This window comes from Pinus tabuliformis, chromosome 2_1 (assembly GCF_031772625.1).
Source record: "Pinus tabuliformis cultivar Carrire ecotype Pingquan chromosome 2_1, CPIR1, whole genome shotgun sequence".
NCBI classification, from domain to species: Eukaryota; Viridiplantae; Streptophyta; class Pinopsida; order Pinales; family Pinaceae; genus Pinus; species Pinus tabuliformis.
In genome coordinates, this window is record NC_142299.1 from 280,810,532 (window position 1) to 280,829,634 (window position 19,103).

General features: G+C 36.9%; 1 non-coding gene across 1 annotated transcript; it reads right to left on the bottom strand.

Moving 5' to 3' along the window:
- Positions 1-593: 593 nt before the first annotated feature.
- TRNAT-UGU (transfer RNA threonine (anticodon UGU)) lies at positions 594-666 on the bottom strand. The gene has a single exon. It is a non-coding gene; the product is annotated as a tRNA-Thr (tRNA).
- Between the last annotated feature and the right edge of the window lie 18,437 nt (positions 667-19,103).

Below are 19,103 nucleotides of genomic sequence, written 5' to 3' on the forward strand. Positions count from 1 at the left end.
CCGGGAATGGTGGGAGCCATACCCAATCGAAAAATAATATTATCCAAACGCATTTCAAGTAATTACAATAGGCCCTGACCCATTGAGCCTTTGGCTCTTCTAGCAATACGAACATATTTCAGCAATTGTCGCTCTGTTAGTCTGTAATGAAAACGCAATTTCTGTTTTTCTTCTAGCCGGATACGATATTGAGATATTTTCCTGGAAGAAGACCGGTTCATAGAATCCTTTCTATTTTTGGGTCTTTTACTAGTGAGACCTGGTAAAGTTTTCAGACGACGTATTATTTTTAAACGAGGTCCCCGATAACGGGACATATAAACTCTTTATTCAATTAACAAATAGTGCTAGAAAGAAGAAAGAATAGTATAACCTGTATGAGTACTACTGGAATTCTTTTATATGGAAAACGAAGATCTTTCTCCAATTTGTTATTGATCCTAATAGCTCCAATCATTTCATTCATCCCGTTCCTAGTTGGGAGTAAATGATCATGGCATGAAGGAACCGACGAACGATCGTAAGAGTATTCTCCATTCCATCTTGATCCTAACAAAACTTTGTGGATTATGGAAATGAGAGGAACGGAAAAGAGCCAGCTATTGGGATTGAACCGATGACCATCGCATTACAAGTGCGATGCTCTAACCTCTGAGCTAAGCAGGCTCGATGGAATATCACTCCCCATTTCATTGGGGTGAGATCCATAGATTCCTTTGGAATCCTAACGATTATAGCGCGAATCAGATTCAATGACGCAATCCAGATTACGATTACAACGGAACATTGTTTGAATGTAGATTCTTTCAAGGGAAAGAAAGGAGAAGTAAGGGTCAATTGATATCGATCGTTTTACTCACTCTTCCAAATCGACTAGGGGAGGATAATAACATTTCATTTCAAATGGATAAATAATATAATGATTCCCAGTCATATTCGATTGGGGTTGAGATAGAGAAGGGGAGAGAAGGGGAGAGAAGGGGAGTAGGGGAGGATATTTCTCCCACCCAATATTGAGCAAATATCCAATGAATTTGCTGATGGATATTACATAATAGGATTAGATCAAGGTATGATCTTGTTCTTCGAGAAGGGGATATGGCGGAATTGGTAGACGCTACGGACTTGATCGAATTGAGCCTTGGTATGGAAACCTACCAAGTGATAGCTTCCAAATCCAGGGAACCCTGGGATATTTTGAATGGGTAATCCTGAGCCAAATCCGGTTCACGAAGACAATGTTTCTTCTCCTAAGATAGGAAGGGGATAGGTGCAGAGACTCAATGGAAGCTATTCTAACGAATGAATCTCATTTGGTCCAATATTGTAGTTATAGAACGATCTATTTACACCTCAAAAATGGAGAGAGATGTTATATAACATCAGACGAAACTGGCGATTAGAACTTGAATCGTTCCAAGCATTTTATTCATAAGATAGATTCCAGATTCGAGTTGAAGTACTGATTTGACATTAAGTAATCCAATTATGAACTTATATACTCTAGATGGAGAATTGAATTCTTTTTTGGAATAAATGGTTGGACGAGGATAAAGATAGAGTCCAATTCTACATGTCAATGTAAACAACAATGCAAATTGCAGTAGGAGGAAAATCCGTTGGCTTTATAGACCATGAGGGTTCAAGTCCCTCTATCCCCACCCAGGTTCATTCCCGAACGGACTGATCTATCTTCTCCAATTCCATTGGTTCGAATCAATTCTAATTTCTCGATTCTTTTACCTCGCTATTTTTTTTTTCATGAAGAGAAGAAATTAGAACATGAATCTTTTCATCCATATTATGAATAGTTGAGTTGATCTGTTAATAAGCTGATCATATGATCAATTGATTTTGTGATATATGATCTACATAGATTAGATCATTTTGAAATTATTCAATTTCAGTCCATTTTTATCATATTAGTGACTTCCAGATCGAAAATAATAAATATCATTCTAAAAACTAGTAAAAATACCTTTTTACTTCTTTTTAGTTGACACAAGTTAAAACGTTGTACCAGGATGATCCATAGGGAAGAGCCGGGATAGCTCAGTTGGTAGAGTAGAGGACTGAAAATCCTCGTGCCACCAGTTCAAATCTGGTTCCTGGAAAGATGTCAATATCCATGTCTCCATATCCATCTATCTAAATCTATTCTATCTAGATGTATATATACATACGGAGACACCCCGATCAAAATAGATAGATGGATCAATCTGTTCTCTCCCTCTTCTTTTCTCATATTGTCCCTCTCTGTCCATTCCAATTGAATCACGATACTCTGTACATATAAAAAAGTAGGATCGAGAACTCAGAAGTCAAGATTTGACGGTGGGACTGATGATTCGGCACTAATCAGAATCTATTCATCCTATTCCATCCGAATCGAAATGGGATAGATTATCCCAATTATAGATCTATATAATCAGAGTTGAAGTAGATCCAAACATTGCAGAGGGTATCACGAAAGTAGATTCGAATTGAGGTTCATAAGATTGATGTAATAACTTTTGACTATAGTTTCTAGTATGAATACTGGATCCAATATGATGATCCCTATGATTTATAGTGAAATATTTTATTCTTTCCTTGTTGGAGTTCGGGCCTCATATATCCATTGAACTATCTTTTCTTTTCTTTCACGAAGTTTCGTTATAGCATCTATAATAGCCTCTGGTTCAGGTGGGCAATCTGGCGAATAGACATCCACAGGAATTAACTTATATACTTTGCGAACGGTACTATAATAATTTGTACCAAACATTTCTCTGTGATAGTACATGCTCCAGGGCAACTACATATTTTGGTTCCGGCATTTGAAATCTCACTATAGAAGGAGCTTTTTTCATGGTCACAGTCCCCGCTGTTATAATGAGGTAAGCTCGTCTAGGTCCAGATCTTAGTACTGGACTGTAACGATCGGAGTCGAATCGTGAATCTATTAATGAAGCGAATTTGATGAAACCACAATTAATATTGTAAAGGAGCATTCATAAACTGGAGAGTCTGGCCCAATTCGTTCGACAGATCGTTTGGGGTAGTTTAAATATCTGGATTCAAAATTGTTTGATCGAGTAAAGGTAACTTCATAGGATTCATCATTGGCTTTATGTCATTTTGTACTTCCCTCCCCCACTCGGAAATTAAGGACCATTGGAAAATGAATACTACAAATGATAAATTTTATATTATTAAGTGATGACTAAATTTTGCATATATACGACTATTAGTAACTAATTTACGACATCTTATAACACGGCTAAAATTTAGTCATATTTCTTTAGTCATTAATTGGTTTTAAATGATGACTAAAATTTGCATATATATGACTATTAGTAGCTAATTTACAGTATCTTATAACACGACCAACGTTTTGGTCATATTTCTTTGGTCATTAATTGGTTTTCTCGAGGATTCATATAGTAATATATTTTGTTATATATTTGGTCATTAATTGCGACAATTAATGACTAAACCAATGAAAAATTTATGACCAAATTTATGACTAAATATACTACTATGTGGTAAAATTGAGGAAACCAATTAATGACTAAGCTAAAAATGACTGAAAGTTGGTCGCATTATAAGTGATTGTAAATTAGCTACTATTGGTCACCGACTGAAAAATGGTCGTTTATATGCAAATTTTAGTTGTTTTTTAGTAACTAAGTAGTCATTTTGTACTAGTGTTTGGCTATAGCAGAGGTGGATATTGTGCAACAGATGGGGGTCATTGATTCATATCCCACTATGTTCGACGTCGACACAAATACTATGTTATTTCAGCCCATTAGAATGGAAGAATTATAGGCTACGATGAAATCCTTTTCTCATGATAAAAGACCTGGGCCTAATGGTTGGCCCATTGAATTAGTTTTACACTTTTAGGATATTATGGGCACTGATATATTGGTAGCTAGAAAATAATATTAAAACATTGGTTATATCCCTCATGATATTAATTCCACTTTCATTACATTGATTCCTAAGGTTTCGCATGCATAAATTTTTTTTGATTACAAAGATATCTCTCTTTGAAACACCTTATACAAAATGATTTCTAAAATAATTTCTAATAGGTTGAAGCCTATAATCTTGGATGGTATCGCCTAGGAACAATTCAAGTTTCTTCGTCAAAGACAAATTCAATATGTGGTTGCTATTGCAGAGGAGACTATATATACTATCAAATATAAGAAGCTCGAGGTAATTATTAATAAGCTGGACCTACACAAACTTTTGATTATGTAGATTGGACCTTTCTTCGGTTAGTCCTACACAAAATTGACATTTCATTTCAAGTTTCAAAATGGATCATGGCTTGTGTATCTACTGTAAATTTTTCTCTAGTGGTTAATGGAATTCCTACTAAATGATTTTCTTCCTCTCAGGATCTTTGACAAGGATGTGCCTTATCACCCCTTCTTTTCATTCTTTTTATTGAGGGACTTAGCATCTTTCTCTTGCAGGAACATATGGATGGGTCATTGACAGGCATCTTTATTAATAGACAGGTCAGGGTTACTCATCTTCTTTTGTCAATGATGTGTTACTATTTGGTAGATTATATGTTCTGGAATGGATACATAATTATGGTATTATTGACTTCTTTGGATTGGTTTCTAGACTCCTTATGTCGTGTGGCATGTTTTCATATTCCTTTGACGCCTTTGACAATAGACGAAAGATCCCATAGAGAATACCAAGCAGAAACAATTGCAATAGTTATAAGGCATACTCCAAACCCAACCTTACCATAAATAACCTTGTAATTATCATAAAAAATTAATATCTTAAAATACCTATGATGATTCTAATTTTCATAACGGAATTAATATCATAAAAAGTATTACAATAACTCTTGTTGTTAATCTTAAGTCAAGTTGGAGACAACATTGATTATGATGTGATACTTGGTTCCTTAATCTCATGGTTTATGGTCTGCCACTGCCTTACCCGCCATCTCCTCCTCTACCATGTCACTTTTTTTCTCACCTTATTTGTTCTCCAACACCACTTCTGAGTTCCAAATCACATTGATACAACTATCATACTTATGCTTCATTTGTCCTAGTCTAGTAATGAAAACTTCATTACGCTAAGTGTCCTTAAGCTCTATGCATGACCACAAATATCTTCATAAATCATAAAAATTTATAAGATTGAGGATTTTAGAATCCCTCCTTATATAGAAGCCACTGTGATATAACTAGAAGAGGATTTCTTCATCCACTTGATTGTTGGAAGTTCCTCTTCTCTTTTCATAAGCCCTTTTCTCAATCTCCTTCACTTCTTTTTTTAAATCAAAGGAAAGCATGTTGTGATAGTGTTATGCTACTTTCTTGGTTGCACCCTTGGCTTTATTAAATGGACCAAACACCATGGTTGTGTCCCCTCATTGTTTTCTAAGGTGAACCCTACTTGGGCCTTGTTTATTATCACCATTATGAAATAGACTACTACTACCCATTGTTATCTCACAGTAGGGGAGTTATCTTTCTTTAGGCCAACTCACCATAAAAATACCTCATCTTCTCCATAAAAAATAAATAAAAAATAAAAAGAAAATCAAAATCCTCCATTACAAATTGAGACCTAATATAAGAGCATAGAGCAGACAACATTCAATGTGCTTACCTTTCTGAAGAAACAAAGGCGCTTTCTATATGGATTATCCCTTATGCTACTTATGGCTTTTATTAACATGCCACTGATATTCGTCATTTTCTCTGTAACTCAACCTTCCATGGCTTTCATTGCCTTGGCAATTCCTTTTCCTGCTGCAAGGTACATTATGGTAATCTAGGTGGGAACAAATGGCAGGCTCCTAAAGGGTGCAATGGGAACATATGTCACACTCCTAGAGGATGTATACATACGATGAAATATTCCCAAGGACCTTCCCCTTAAAGAACACCTTTGCTGTAAAAATATTTTTAAGTCTAACAACAATAATCTTAGCTATTATTTTGTACATGCATTTACATAACAAGCTAGGCTTGAATTCATCAAATGAAGGTGGCTTATATTTATTAGGGATCAAAGTAAGGAACACCAAGTTTATTGTTCTTGAAACTTTTCTAGAGGTTCAAATTTTCATACTACATATAACATGTCCTCTTCCAACATATCATAAAGCCAATAAAGAATTTTACTATCCAATTGTTTGGCCACTACTTTTATCTTTTTCAAATGAAGCCATAACAACTTTCATCTCTTCCTTGAATTTATTTCCATTATTAAATTATTATCTTCTTCAATTATGAAACTAGCGAAATCACATGTAAGCTTTAGAACTTCAATATTATTCACCATAGTTCACTTCTTATTAAAAAAAATAGAAGTGAGCTAATCTCAAAGCATCTAAACCTAGATAATTTTTAATTATCTTCCCATCTTGATCATAAATTTCCCAAATCGAGTTAATACTTTTTCCATGATTTACAAAGTTGTGAAAATACTTTGTGTTTTCAGTATCTTCTTGAAGCTACGCAACTTTCCCCTTCACTCTTCTACCCTTCCAATTTTATAAGGATAGGACTATGATTTGAACATCCCCTAGACCCAAATTTAAAATGTTTTTTTCTCCATGTAACCAAGCACCCTACCCTCTAGCTTGCAGGTAAGAGGACCATACAATAACAAAAGTCTCAAAGCAATTACAATAATATATTTGATAATCAATTCAACATGTCATTTGAGGGAATTGAACCTCAATACGAAAAATAAAAAATCATTCCTTAATTTTGAACATTATCTACTTCACGAATCATTCTTTTTTAAATTAAAAACCCAACAATATTTTTTAATCTTTGGCACCAAACCAACTAAACTTACCCCTCATTTAACGCTTAAAATAATATACTAGAGAATCAATTTGTCAGAGAACACCATAGCTCAACCCTTATTAGAGTTTGAAATCACTCCTAACTATGACCTTGTTCTACTTATTAAAGTAAAATTAAGGTCTCTCGGAAATATGACCTTGTTCTCCTTTCAAGTAATCCATATCAAATAAATTTTTCCATAACTCTTCTCTTACCCTCATGACTTGGGAAAACCTCAATTTTTCTTTGACCACGGTGACCTTGCTTTTATTTAAGGGATCCATATCACAAAAATTATTCCTTCACTATTGTTCACCCTCGGTCGTAAAAATTTAAACTCAAAATTTCAAGGCGAATGTCAATAAAATCAAGGCTAGTCCAATACTTAATAGAAAGCAAGTTGTTTCATTTTTAATCTATTACGATCACTAACTTGAAGCCCATGGCGGATGAGGACTTCAACGATTTTGACAGAGGAGATATCGAGTAAGATGCCACTGCATGAACAAGGGTTTCAGGGGATATATATTTTTCTTAAGAGAAGGTTTTGTACTAAGAAATTTCTTGAGATAAGAGCTAGTGAGGATTTCTTAGGCATCTATAAGAGAGGGTTTTAATGGGTTATTAAACTCTTTTGCAAGAAATGGTTTTACCAAGTTTTGAGGGTTTCTCAAGTTTTATATAATAGATAGTATTTTTGGGTTTCAAAGTTTTTTGGGTGCTTTTGGTGCGTGCTAATTTAGAGGTTTTATGACATAGAAAAGTGAAAGGTTCCCGAGGATGTTTATGTGAATGAAATTATGAGACTCATTCATTGCACCCCTTGTTTGATAAATTTTTGGTTTTAAAATGCATGCAGATATGAAGAGGAGCCTCCTGAAACTGATATTGAGGTATGTTGTTAACTATTTTCCTTTTGTCTTTTCGTCATTTATGGTCAAAACGAAAACTGGTGGAAACCCTTGTTTTTCAAGGTTAATTTGTGCCCAAAATGTCATGGGTTCTTGGGATTTCTTAATTCTAATTTTCTGTGGGAGGAGGTAGGGGCAAAGGAAGAGGAACATGAATAATTTCCTATTGATACACTTGGAGGGGCTGATAAATAACCTGTAGAATAGGAACATCCAAGCGATAAACCTCAAAAAAACTCACAAATTTCATGATGAAATATGAGCGTGCTAGAATACTAGGCACTTGAGCATTGAAAATCAGGCATGTGTCAATAGGATATTTAGGATGGTTAATATGATCCTAATTCTACATTAATATGCTACTAATTAATTTAATATGTAAAATAAATGTTTTTGGAGAGGGGACATGGATTCATGTTTCTTATTGCCAAAAACCTATGGTGTTTTTTTCTCCATTTCTTATTTCTAGAAAAGCATGGCACTGTAGAATCAATACTAGTCGGGATTAATCCTTAATTTAGAGAGCTCTATTTCCAGAAAGCCATGTTACATCTTAGTTCAAGAATTAAAATTTTTGGTCATCAACTTGACATTTTCCCGTGGGAGCATGAATGCACCTATCATGGTTGAACTTGAAGGTGAGACTGATACATTGGAGGTATATTCGTTTTTTACGGACCTCTATTTTATTCCTTTTCTTTTTCCATTTTGAATGGATTTATAGTCATTATTCAGTGGATCTCATTTTTGAAATGCACATTGAGTTAGGAACATTTGCTAGGACTTGAAATTATCATTTATCTTTATCTTTTGTTAATTTTTCAATGTAGTAGTTATTCGAAAAGAGTTTGAAATAGTTTTCCATTTTCTTTGGTGATTGAAGATTGCAATGAAAGAACTCACAGTGAAGACTTCTTTTACTATTCGCCACTACTTTCCTGATGGAAGGTGAGATGATATTACATTGCATTAGTTCCATGGCATTGTGATGTCCCTGGATGCCGTCCTTGGCCATCTAACTCTGTCATCAAGGTTTGTTTCCTTCAAATTAGCATTTATGAGGCCAAATTTAAAATTCAGATCAACAATGAAAAATCTCATTTACAGGAAAATATAAATCAGTAATGAAAATAGCATTTCCTATGCCAAATACATTCCTTACCCATGTATGTAGTTAACCATTCGAGTAGTTCATATGATCTGTTGATTACATTGAGTATTAATTGCTGGATTATGATACAGGAGAACCATGGACAGGAACAACATACTCAGGAAATATTTTTCCATGGAGAGTATTACAATTCTCCATTGATTTGGCATCTTTTTCGGTGCTTATGAAGCAATTATGCATACACTTGGCATAACTGATGCTTGATTTTCATAGCACAGGCATAATGAAGCCCTTTGCATTCCACATAGGAAAGTATATGTGCCTTAAAACTTTCAAGTAAACATCTTCCAGACATACTGGATCATAATTATGAATTTATGTCAAATTCCAGGCTTATATTTCCTAAATAAGCACAGAAAGCACATATTTTTGAAACCCAACAGTTCCACATACATCAATTATCAGCATATGAACAGTGACAACCAAATTATTTATTTGTTAAGAGGATATACTAATTTCATAGGAGTGGTTTTCCTCCCATCCATAGGCACCACCTTGTGTATGTTCCACTTCTGTGTTAGGCAATGAAACGACAAGGGCAAATTTACTGGCTATGGCTCTGGTATTTCTCACTTTATTCATTTTCTAGAAATTACAAACAAAGAATTCATATTGCAGTATTGTCCAGCCATAGCAATCCAAGACAATCAATTGGGCCCTTGGGCTATCCCCCTTATTTCCAATGCTCCATTGTGGATTGGTCAAGGAATTTTCATTGCTGGGAACCAGGTATTTCTAGTTGTAACTAAATTTTCGTTGGCTCTAAGCATTTTTCAATAACCCTTCTTTATGGTTTACACATTTTTTTTATAGCCACTCTTTCTCAATTTAGACTTGGAATCAAGGTATGTCAATATTCAAAGAAGTATAGATTAGAATGGGATAATTGTGAAAAGGAACAGCCATAAAAACAACCAACCCAACATCCCTCAGCTCTAACGCAGTCTTGGCTTCAACTGCAGTGTCTCAAGGTTCCCCAAACATGCCATATTTTGGTTCTCCAACCTCAATTCATGCATGAAATGACTACCTCGATGGATGGATGATTGAATCCCCTCTTCCCAAGAGTTTGTATGAACCAGTGTTGCAACTTACTTACCACACTTGCTATTTTGGCTTTACCAAACCTTCTATGTTGCATGCAAGGTATCTGGCCATCTTATGAATGGGCACAAGTTCCTCCTTGTACACTTGAAGCATTAACGTGTTGGGTTGTGTTATATTCTTTCCATGACTAGCCCACGTAGTTAAGCGGGGGGTTAGAGAGGGGGACGGAGCCCCCCCTTTGTTGCGCTAATTATGTAGCGGGGGGGTCACAGGGGGTTTGAGTGGTACCCATAACCCCACTTTATGGGGTCCAGGGCAGTGCCCCAGAAAATTTTGGTTTTGGACCCTAAGTTAGGTTGGGCGGACCAACCTATGGTTTTGTGCATGATTTTCGCACATGTTTTTGGATGCGATGGTTTTCAGTCCATGGTATTGGATGCTTCGGCATGTATAAATATGTATTATAACATTGAAAGGAATATAATGAAAAATCAAGCTGGTAGTCTCAGTTTTGGGATCTAGGGGAAAATCTCTATGTATATGTGTTTTATGTGTTATGCTCTCGCATTGTTTATTTTCTGTGTTTTAGAATTCGTATGCAGGTAATTTTGTATATGAGGTTAAAACCTACATTTGGTATCGGAGTTGTTTTGGCTTCAAGGGAACACCTTTGTTGCTGAGGGGTTTCACTCGGGCCTGTGGTAGACCCTGTTCAGTGGGAGATCTTTGAGATCGATTCTGGTGGTAAAAGAAGATGGTGAGCAATGGAAAGATAGAGATCGAGAAATTTAATGGTCAGAGTTTTGAGTTGTGGAAACTCAAGATGGAGGATCTGTTGGTGGATAAAGATCAGTGGATCAGGGTAGATCTAGGTACTAAACCAACGGGAGTGTCCGATGAAGAATGGAAGAAGTTGGATTGGAAGGCAAAAAGCACAATATGATTGTGTGTCTCAGATTCAGTATTACTGAATGTATCAAGGGAAGCTACGATGAAGGCTTTATGGGACAAGTTAGGGACTTTGTACCAATCTAAGTCTCTGGTGAATAAATTGTTCTTGCAAAAAAAGCTGTATAACCTAAGGATGAAAGATGGAGACTCAGTGACAGAGCATTTGAACACATTTAATACTGTGGTAAGTCAGTTCGCACATGTTGATATTAAAATTTTAGATGAAGATAAGTGCATCAGTTTGTTGTGTTCTCCACCAGATTTGTGGGATAGTCTGGTTATTCCAATAGGTAGCAATGCAACTCCCTTGCATTTTGATTAATAGTCTTAGCCTTGCTGACGAAGGAGATGAGACAGAAAAATATGGAGAGCCAGAATGATGATGCCTCGTCTATACAAGGACGGTCTCAGAACAGAAACAAAAATAAGTCATCGAGTGGGAGATCTAAATCTAGAGGGAGATCTAAGTCTCCAGGAAAACCTATAAAGGTGGTGTGCTGGAAATGTGGAAAGGAAGGGCACTACAAAAGGGACTATAAATCTAAAGCTCCTGATAAAGGAAAGGGATCTGGTGATGTTCCTTCTACAGAGGCAAAAACTACCTCAGATGAAGGTGGGGATGTGTACTTGGCTTCTTCAAGTACACATTTAGATCATGAGGCATGGTTGATTGACTCAGGTGCATCCTTTCACTTCACTCCCCATAGAGAGTGGTTCTGCGAGTATGAGAAATACGATGGTGGTGATGTCTTCTTAGGGGATGATAGGAAGGCTAGAATCGTTGGTCACAGAAAAGTAAAGTTGAAGTTGCAAGGTCGAAGGGTTAGAACACTTCCAGGTGTTCTGCATATTCCTGCATTAGCTAGAAATCTGATTTCTGTAAGCAAGTTGGATGGTGCAGGTGTAAAAACAGTGTTAGAGAAGGATACCTGCAAGATGGTTTGGGGAGCATTGGTATTGATGCGGGGAGTTCGAATTGGAACTTTGTAAAAGCTGTAAGATAGCACTGTTGTTGATGGGTGCAACAATTTTGTGGTTCCTAAAAGTGGAGCAAAAAATCTTGTGGTCTCTAGAGAGAAGACCATGTTGTGGCATCAAAGGCTTGGACATATTGGAGAGAAGGGCCTTCGAATACTTCATGGTAAAGGTATGGTAGAAGGTATGAGTAATAGCTCTTTGGATTTTGATTTCTGTAAAAATTGTGTATATGGAAAGCAGAATCGGGTGAGTTTCCCCTCTGGTAGTAAGAGGGCGAAACAGATATTAGAGGTTGTGCACAGTGATGTGTTTGGACCTGTGAAGGTTCCATCATTGGGTAATTCTGTGTACTATGTATCATTTATAAATGACTTCTCAAGGAATACATGGATATATTTCCTTAAGAAGAAATCTGAAGTCTTTGATAGGTTTAAAGAATTTAAGGCTCTCGTGGAAAATCAGACAGAGAACAAGATAAAGGTGATGAGAACAGATAATGGTGGAGAGTTTTACAGCAAGGAATTTGAAGAATTCTGCAAGAAGTGTGGTATAGCACAGCAGAAGACTACTCCATAGACACCTCAGCAAAATGGAGTTGCAGAAAGAATGAACAAGATGTTGATGGAAAGGGAAAGAAGCATGCTCAGTGGTGCCAGGTTAGGACAAGAATTCTGGGCAGAGGCGGTGGATACTGCATGTTACCTAGTCAACAGGTCACTGTCATCAGCGTTGGAGGATAAGACTCCACAAGAAGTACAGCCTAGTAAGAAACCCTCTCTTTCACATCTAAGGGTATTTGGATGTGATGCATATGTACATGTTCCAAAGGAGAAAAGAACCAAGTTGGATAGAAAATCTGAAAGTGCATCTTTATTGGGTATAAGGATGGTTTAAAGGGTTATAAGCTTTGGAACCCAGTAATAAGGAAGGTTGTGTACAACCGAGACGTGTTGTTTAGAGAGGTGAAATATGTTATTAAACATGAAAAGGAACCTGAGAAGATAGAGTTTGAGCTAAAGGAGGAAGAGTCAGACTCTACAACAGAGGAGGAATTAGAAGATGAAGAGCCACAAACTACGGCTGTGAGAAGATCAGTTCGAGAAAGAAGGCAACCTGAAAGGTATAGTCCATTTTCTTTCTATTCAAATTTTGCTTTTTCTGTTACTGATGATGATCCCAGAACTGTGAAGGAAGCAGTGAATTAAAAGGATGGAAAACTCTGGAAAGAGGCCATGGTTGATGAAATGGCATCTTTGCACAAAAATAAGGCTTGGGATTTGGTGGAGTTGCTAGTTGGAAGGAAACCCATTGGCAGCAAATGGGTGTTCAAGAAGAAGACAAATGTAGAAGGAAAGGTGGAGAAATACAAAGCTCGGTTGGTAGCAAAAGGTTATTCCCAGGTGCAGGGAATTGATTTTGGTGATATTTTTTCTCCTATTGCCAAGGTAACTTCTATTAGGTTACTTTTATCTGTTGCTGCTACTTTTGATTTTGAGGTAGAACAGATGGATGTGAAGACAACATTTCTTCACGGGGATCTGGAAGAGGAAATCTACATGAACGAACCTGAAGGATTTGTGTTGAAAGGTAAGAAAGAACTGGTATGAAAGTTAAAGAAGTATCTGTATGGGTTAAAAAAGTCACCAAGGATTTGGTATCAAAAATTTGATACATTTATACAGGGACTTGGCTTCACTAGAAGCAAAGCAGATCACTATGTGTATTTTAAATGAATTGGTGACCATTTTATTTATCTGGTGTTGTATGTGGATGATATGTTGCTAGTTGGAAATGGCAAAGAAATTATCTAGGATTTGAAGACCCATTTGTCCTCCAAATTTGACATGAAAGATCTTGGTGCTGCGAATTATATTTTGGACATGGAAATTAAAAGAGATCAGACAAAGAGGAAGCTATGGTTAAACGAGAGGAAGTATGTCGAGATAATATTGTAGAGGTTTAATATGTAAGATAGTAAACTGGTGAAGGTTCCTATTCCTGTAGGTGTGAGGTTATTTGCTAAACAGTGTCCCAAGACACAAGAAGAGGAAGAGGAGATGTCCCATGTTCCATATGCAAGTGCAGTCAGTAGCCTGATGTATGCAATGTTCTGTACTAGACCAGACATTGCACATGCAGTGGGAGTAATGAGCAGGTTTATGTCAAAACCAGGGAAGGAGCATTGGACAGTAGTGAAGCAGTTTTTCAGGTATTTGCGTGGCACTAGTGATTATGGTTTGTGCTACCAAGGAAGACCAGGATTGGACAAAGTGTTGGATATTCGTGGCTTTGTTGATGCTGACTAGGCTAGAGATCTGGATCAGAGAAGACCTACAAGTGGGTATGTGTTTAACCTATTTGGAGGTGTAGTCAATTGGATGAGTAAGAAACAATCTGTAGTGGCACTATCAACTAGAAAGGTAGAATACATGGCAGCCACTCATGCAAGCAAGGAAGTAGTTTGGTTGCAGAGATTGTGTTCAAGTATGGGGTTAGTACAGGAAGCTATAAGGATAGACTATGATAGCCAAAGTGTAATTTTCTTGGCAAAGAACCCTGCATATCATTCAAAGACAAAGCACATTGATGTTCAGTATCACTTTTTGAGGGATATGATAAAAGACAAAAAGGTGTTGCTGGTAAAGGTGGACACTTTAAAGAATACTGCAAATGCATTGACAAAATATGTGAGCTCTGAGAAGTTCTCTTGGTGTAGAGAGACAATGGGCATTTCAGGGCTGGAAAAATGACTAAGCTCTCTTGTGCCCTCCTGTGGAAAGAAAACAACAAGTGGGAGAATGTTGCGTTGTGTTATGTTCTTTCCACCACTAGCCCACGTAGTTAACCGGGGGGTTAGAGGGGGGGCGGGGGTTCACAACGGGTTTGAGTGGTTCCTATAACTCCACTTTATGGGGTCTGGGGGACCGCCCCAGAAAATTTTGGTTTTGGACCCTATGTTAGGTTGGGCAGACCAACCTATGGTTTTGTGCATGATTTTTGCACATGTTTTTGGATGCGATGGTTTTCAGTCCATGGTATTGAATGCTTCAGCATGTATAAATATGTATTGTAACACTGAAAGGAATATAATGAAACATCAAGCTGGTAGTCCTAGTTTTGGGATCCAAGGGAAAATGTTTGTGTATATGTGTTTTATGTGCTATGCTCTCACATTGTTTATTTTCTGTGTTTTAGAATTTGTATGTAGGTAATTTCTGTATGGGGTTAAAACCTACATAATGCATGCATCATATTTAGGGTTCTGTTATTATATTCATGTCCCCTTAGAATAACGTTATGCTTAGTGTACTTTTCTAGTAATATCATTCAGGTCCCCATTTCACAATAATCCACAACACTTGGACAATTCTCTTCTTTTCCAACTCAGTCCCTCGGGATATTTAAGCCTTCCCATGTGATGCCATCAAGAAGAGTTTAGGCCTTCACGGTTCTCTTGCTAATTTGGAAACTGAAGCCAATTGTCACCATCTATCTTCTCTGGACAGATTCATCATTCCATCTATGTCATAGACATATGACAATATGAGTGATATTATATTTCAATAATAATTTAAATGGATTCGTTATAATAATCATTCAAATAATTATATGACATGCTCAGGTTACTTAGCCTTAGACTTGATTGTGGTAATCTCGATCATTCTTATGGGCTTACTTCCAGTGTCCATCCCTATGTTTGGGAACATTATACATGCATTTTGTCCCTTCTAACAGAGTCGACATTACATCAATTTCCTTGGTAACCTCCATTCCTTGGGAGATCATAGCTTCCAGAGTCACTAATTATGAAAACTCCTCCATGGTTTCCCTACCTATTTAAATAGCTCAGAGGCATGTTCAACATTGCAGTCATAACATATGTGTTCCTTGTGGAGCCCAAGTATGAGTGCAGATTGAGTGGTAAGAGTGGGAATGATACCTATTCTTTCCATAACATAAATTCACCTTCATTGTAAGCTACAATGGTTTTTAAATTATATATGGCCTCATGAGAAGTAATGGTGTCTAATTCCATTTCTGTCCGTAGTTTTAAATCTTCATCCAAACAAGCTTATATGCAGTGCGCACTGGTTGTTGATTATTACTGTGCAAGCATCTTCAATTTCCAAAATTCCCTTCTTTAGTGTTTCCCTTAAAGGCTTGTATGATTCTTTCATCTGACCTTTTTTTCATATTAGATTGGTGACATTTGATCAATAGAGGGAGTAGGAAATCTGGATTTTGCCTTCATTTCAATGTAAAGATTTTGATCTTTGTATTCTTAAAATATTCTATAATTATTTCACTTGACCATTTTTGCATGGTAGACTTAGGACAACTGATCAATTAGAGGGAGTTGGTAATTTACATTTTTCTGATAAATATATGGAACCTCCAATCATAATACCCTTGAATGAGTATGTTCTCTTTGCCTCCCATAAAGGCCTACTCAAACCTCCAGCCATAGTGAGGAAGAGCAACGGTGACAAGGGGCACTTCTGTCTTAGCCCCTTGCTAAGCCTATATAAAGCAATTGTTGAATCATTTATTAAGACAAAAAAAAATGTAATAAGCAAACCTTTGCTTCAAGGATAAGAAAACATTGATATAGGGCCAGTGCTTCAACTTTTTTGTGTGTGGATATGCCTAACCTCTTCTAGAATTGGTCCCTGATTCTAATTATCTAAGTGAGATATGGCACTGAATATTGGTCCATCTACATTATGATGCTCTTCCAAAATTGAAGAAATTGGTCTCTATAATTCTCGATGTTCAAGCCCAACATGAAGGAGTATGTCTAGGTTGTGCCAGTGGAACCATTACCCTCTAAGAAGAATAAGACGAAAGAATCCTCCAACTCATTCATTCTGACATATGTGGATCAATGTCCAAACATTATATTGGTGACCATCTCTACTACATCACCTTCATTGATGACTTCTTATGGAAGACATGGATATATTACTTGAAGCACAAGGATGATGCCTTCAAAATATTCAAGGAGTTCAAAGCTTTGGTCAAAAATCAAACATGGAATAACATTAAGATATTCAAGTATGACAACAGTGCAGAGTACATTTCAAATGAGTTCATTGATTTTTGTAAGAAGGAAGGTATCAAGAAAGAGACAATTGTTCCCTATAATCTAAAACAAAATGGAGTGGCTGAAATAAAGAACAAGTCTATTGTAGAAGTTGTAGAAATTTCTCTATAGATCAACTAGCTTTGATACCAGGTAGAAATTCTACAAATTCTCTACAAATCTCACACTAAGATCATGTAGACAATATGACTGTATATTAACCCGATAATGCAATATACCAAAGAAAAATACTATAATCTACTTCTACTATTAAACTTGCTTTGCGGAAGCTTAAATATTGAGCAAGATTGAGCTGAACACATAACCAGAAGAATAAGAATCAATGCACATGAAACATAGAAAATACTCAGGGGAAAGCCTCAACTAAAAACCGCACTATCTGTATTATCATACAAGGTGGAAATACATTAGAATTATACAAATCCTTAGCTCTCATAGCTATCCAACTCTTAGTAAAATCCTCTTGGATGCTCAGAGGAAATCAAAGCTTCTCACAAGCCTTCTCCTCTACCCTCCAAGCTCCTTTTTCATTGCGTAGTTTCTCTTCAGTGATCCTCCTGTTACCAAGTGGAAGACTCTCAACCAAGTGGAACACTGATCTCTCACACTGATCTCACACCCTGTCAGAACTGCGCAATCCTCCTATGCATTAATCCTTCTGCATGCATGAGTTTCCTTTATAGGAGAAAACATGCAACTGATAGTACACTGTCCTTGACATTTAGCTCAACTAGGTCTTTCTCAGAATAGACATGCATGAGTTTCTGATGAGGGAATCTTCAGTTATCTAGAGTACACTGGTTGAGTGCATGCATGCATCAACTGACTGATAACTCACAATTAGTTCCTCAAACAGTTTGGAACTAATTTAACTAGACTTAACTCAGTAAACTGAGCTAACTAATTACAACTCAAATATAACTCAATATTATCTCCTTAATTAAGGGATAATCTCCTTAATTTAAGGAATAACTATTGCATGACTGCAGAAAGACTTCTAACTTGAATTTCTCCATCTAAGTAGCTGGTGAGACTAAATTCGAATTTTAATTCAAGGACAAATTAAAATTGGAATATTCTTGTTGCTTCATTTCAACACTCCCTCTCAACAAGAAATGATTATCTTCCACCCTGATCTTGTCTCTATGGAACTCAAATTTACACTTTGACAATGGCTTTGTCAAAATGTCAGCATCTTGCTCCTCTATCGAAATATACTGCAGCAACATGATCCTCCTCGCTACACAATCTCTGAAATGATGATACCAGATGTTGGTGTGCTTGGACCTATCATGAAATACTGGATTATCAGAGAGTTTGATACAACTCTGATTATTAGAATAGATCACAGTTGGATCCATCCTTTGATCAAACAAACCAAATAGGATTTTCCACATCCAGATGGCCTCACATGCTGCTTGACTTGCAGCCATGTATTCTGCCTCTGCCGAGCTGAGTGTAACCGACTTCTGTTTCCTGCTGTACCAAGAAATTATCATTGACCCAAGGTTGAAAATCCCTCCTGATGTGCTCTTCTGATTTGATGGACTCACTGCCCAATCTGCATTAGTGAAGCCCTATAGCTTCACTCCCTCTATTCGTCTATACCATAATCCATACTAAGATGTACCGCTGAGGTATCACAATACATGCTTTGCTGCCTTCTAAAACATCTTGGTAGGTTGAACCATCGCTTGACTCATCTGGTTCACTGCATAGCACAAATCTGGTCATGTGTTCACTAAGTACATCAGTGAACCTACAAGCTACCTGTACACAGTCACCTCTACTACTTCTCCTGAAGTAGCATCCTCCTTCCTCTAGTTACTTGCTAGATGAGTCTACATGGTCTTGCACTTCTCCATGTGGAATCTCTTGAGTATCTCACTGGCATACTTTCCTTGAGACATAAACAACTCCCCATCCTTCTACCACACTTCCATACCAAGGAAGTAATGCATGAGACCCATGTCTTTCATCTCGAATTCTCTTGCAAGGTCCTCCTTGCAAGACACGATCAACTAATCATCACCATTCAATATGAGATCTCAACATAAAGAACGATGATCAACAACTTACCTTTCACCACAATGTTCTACAGGTTCACATCC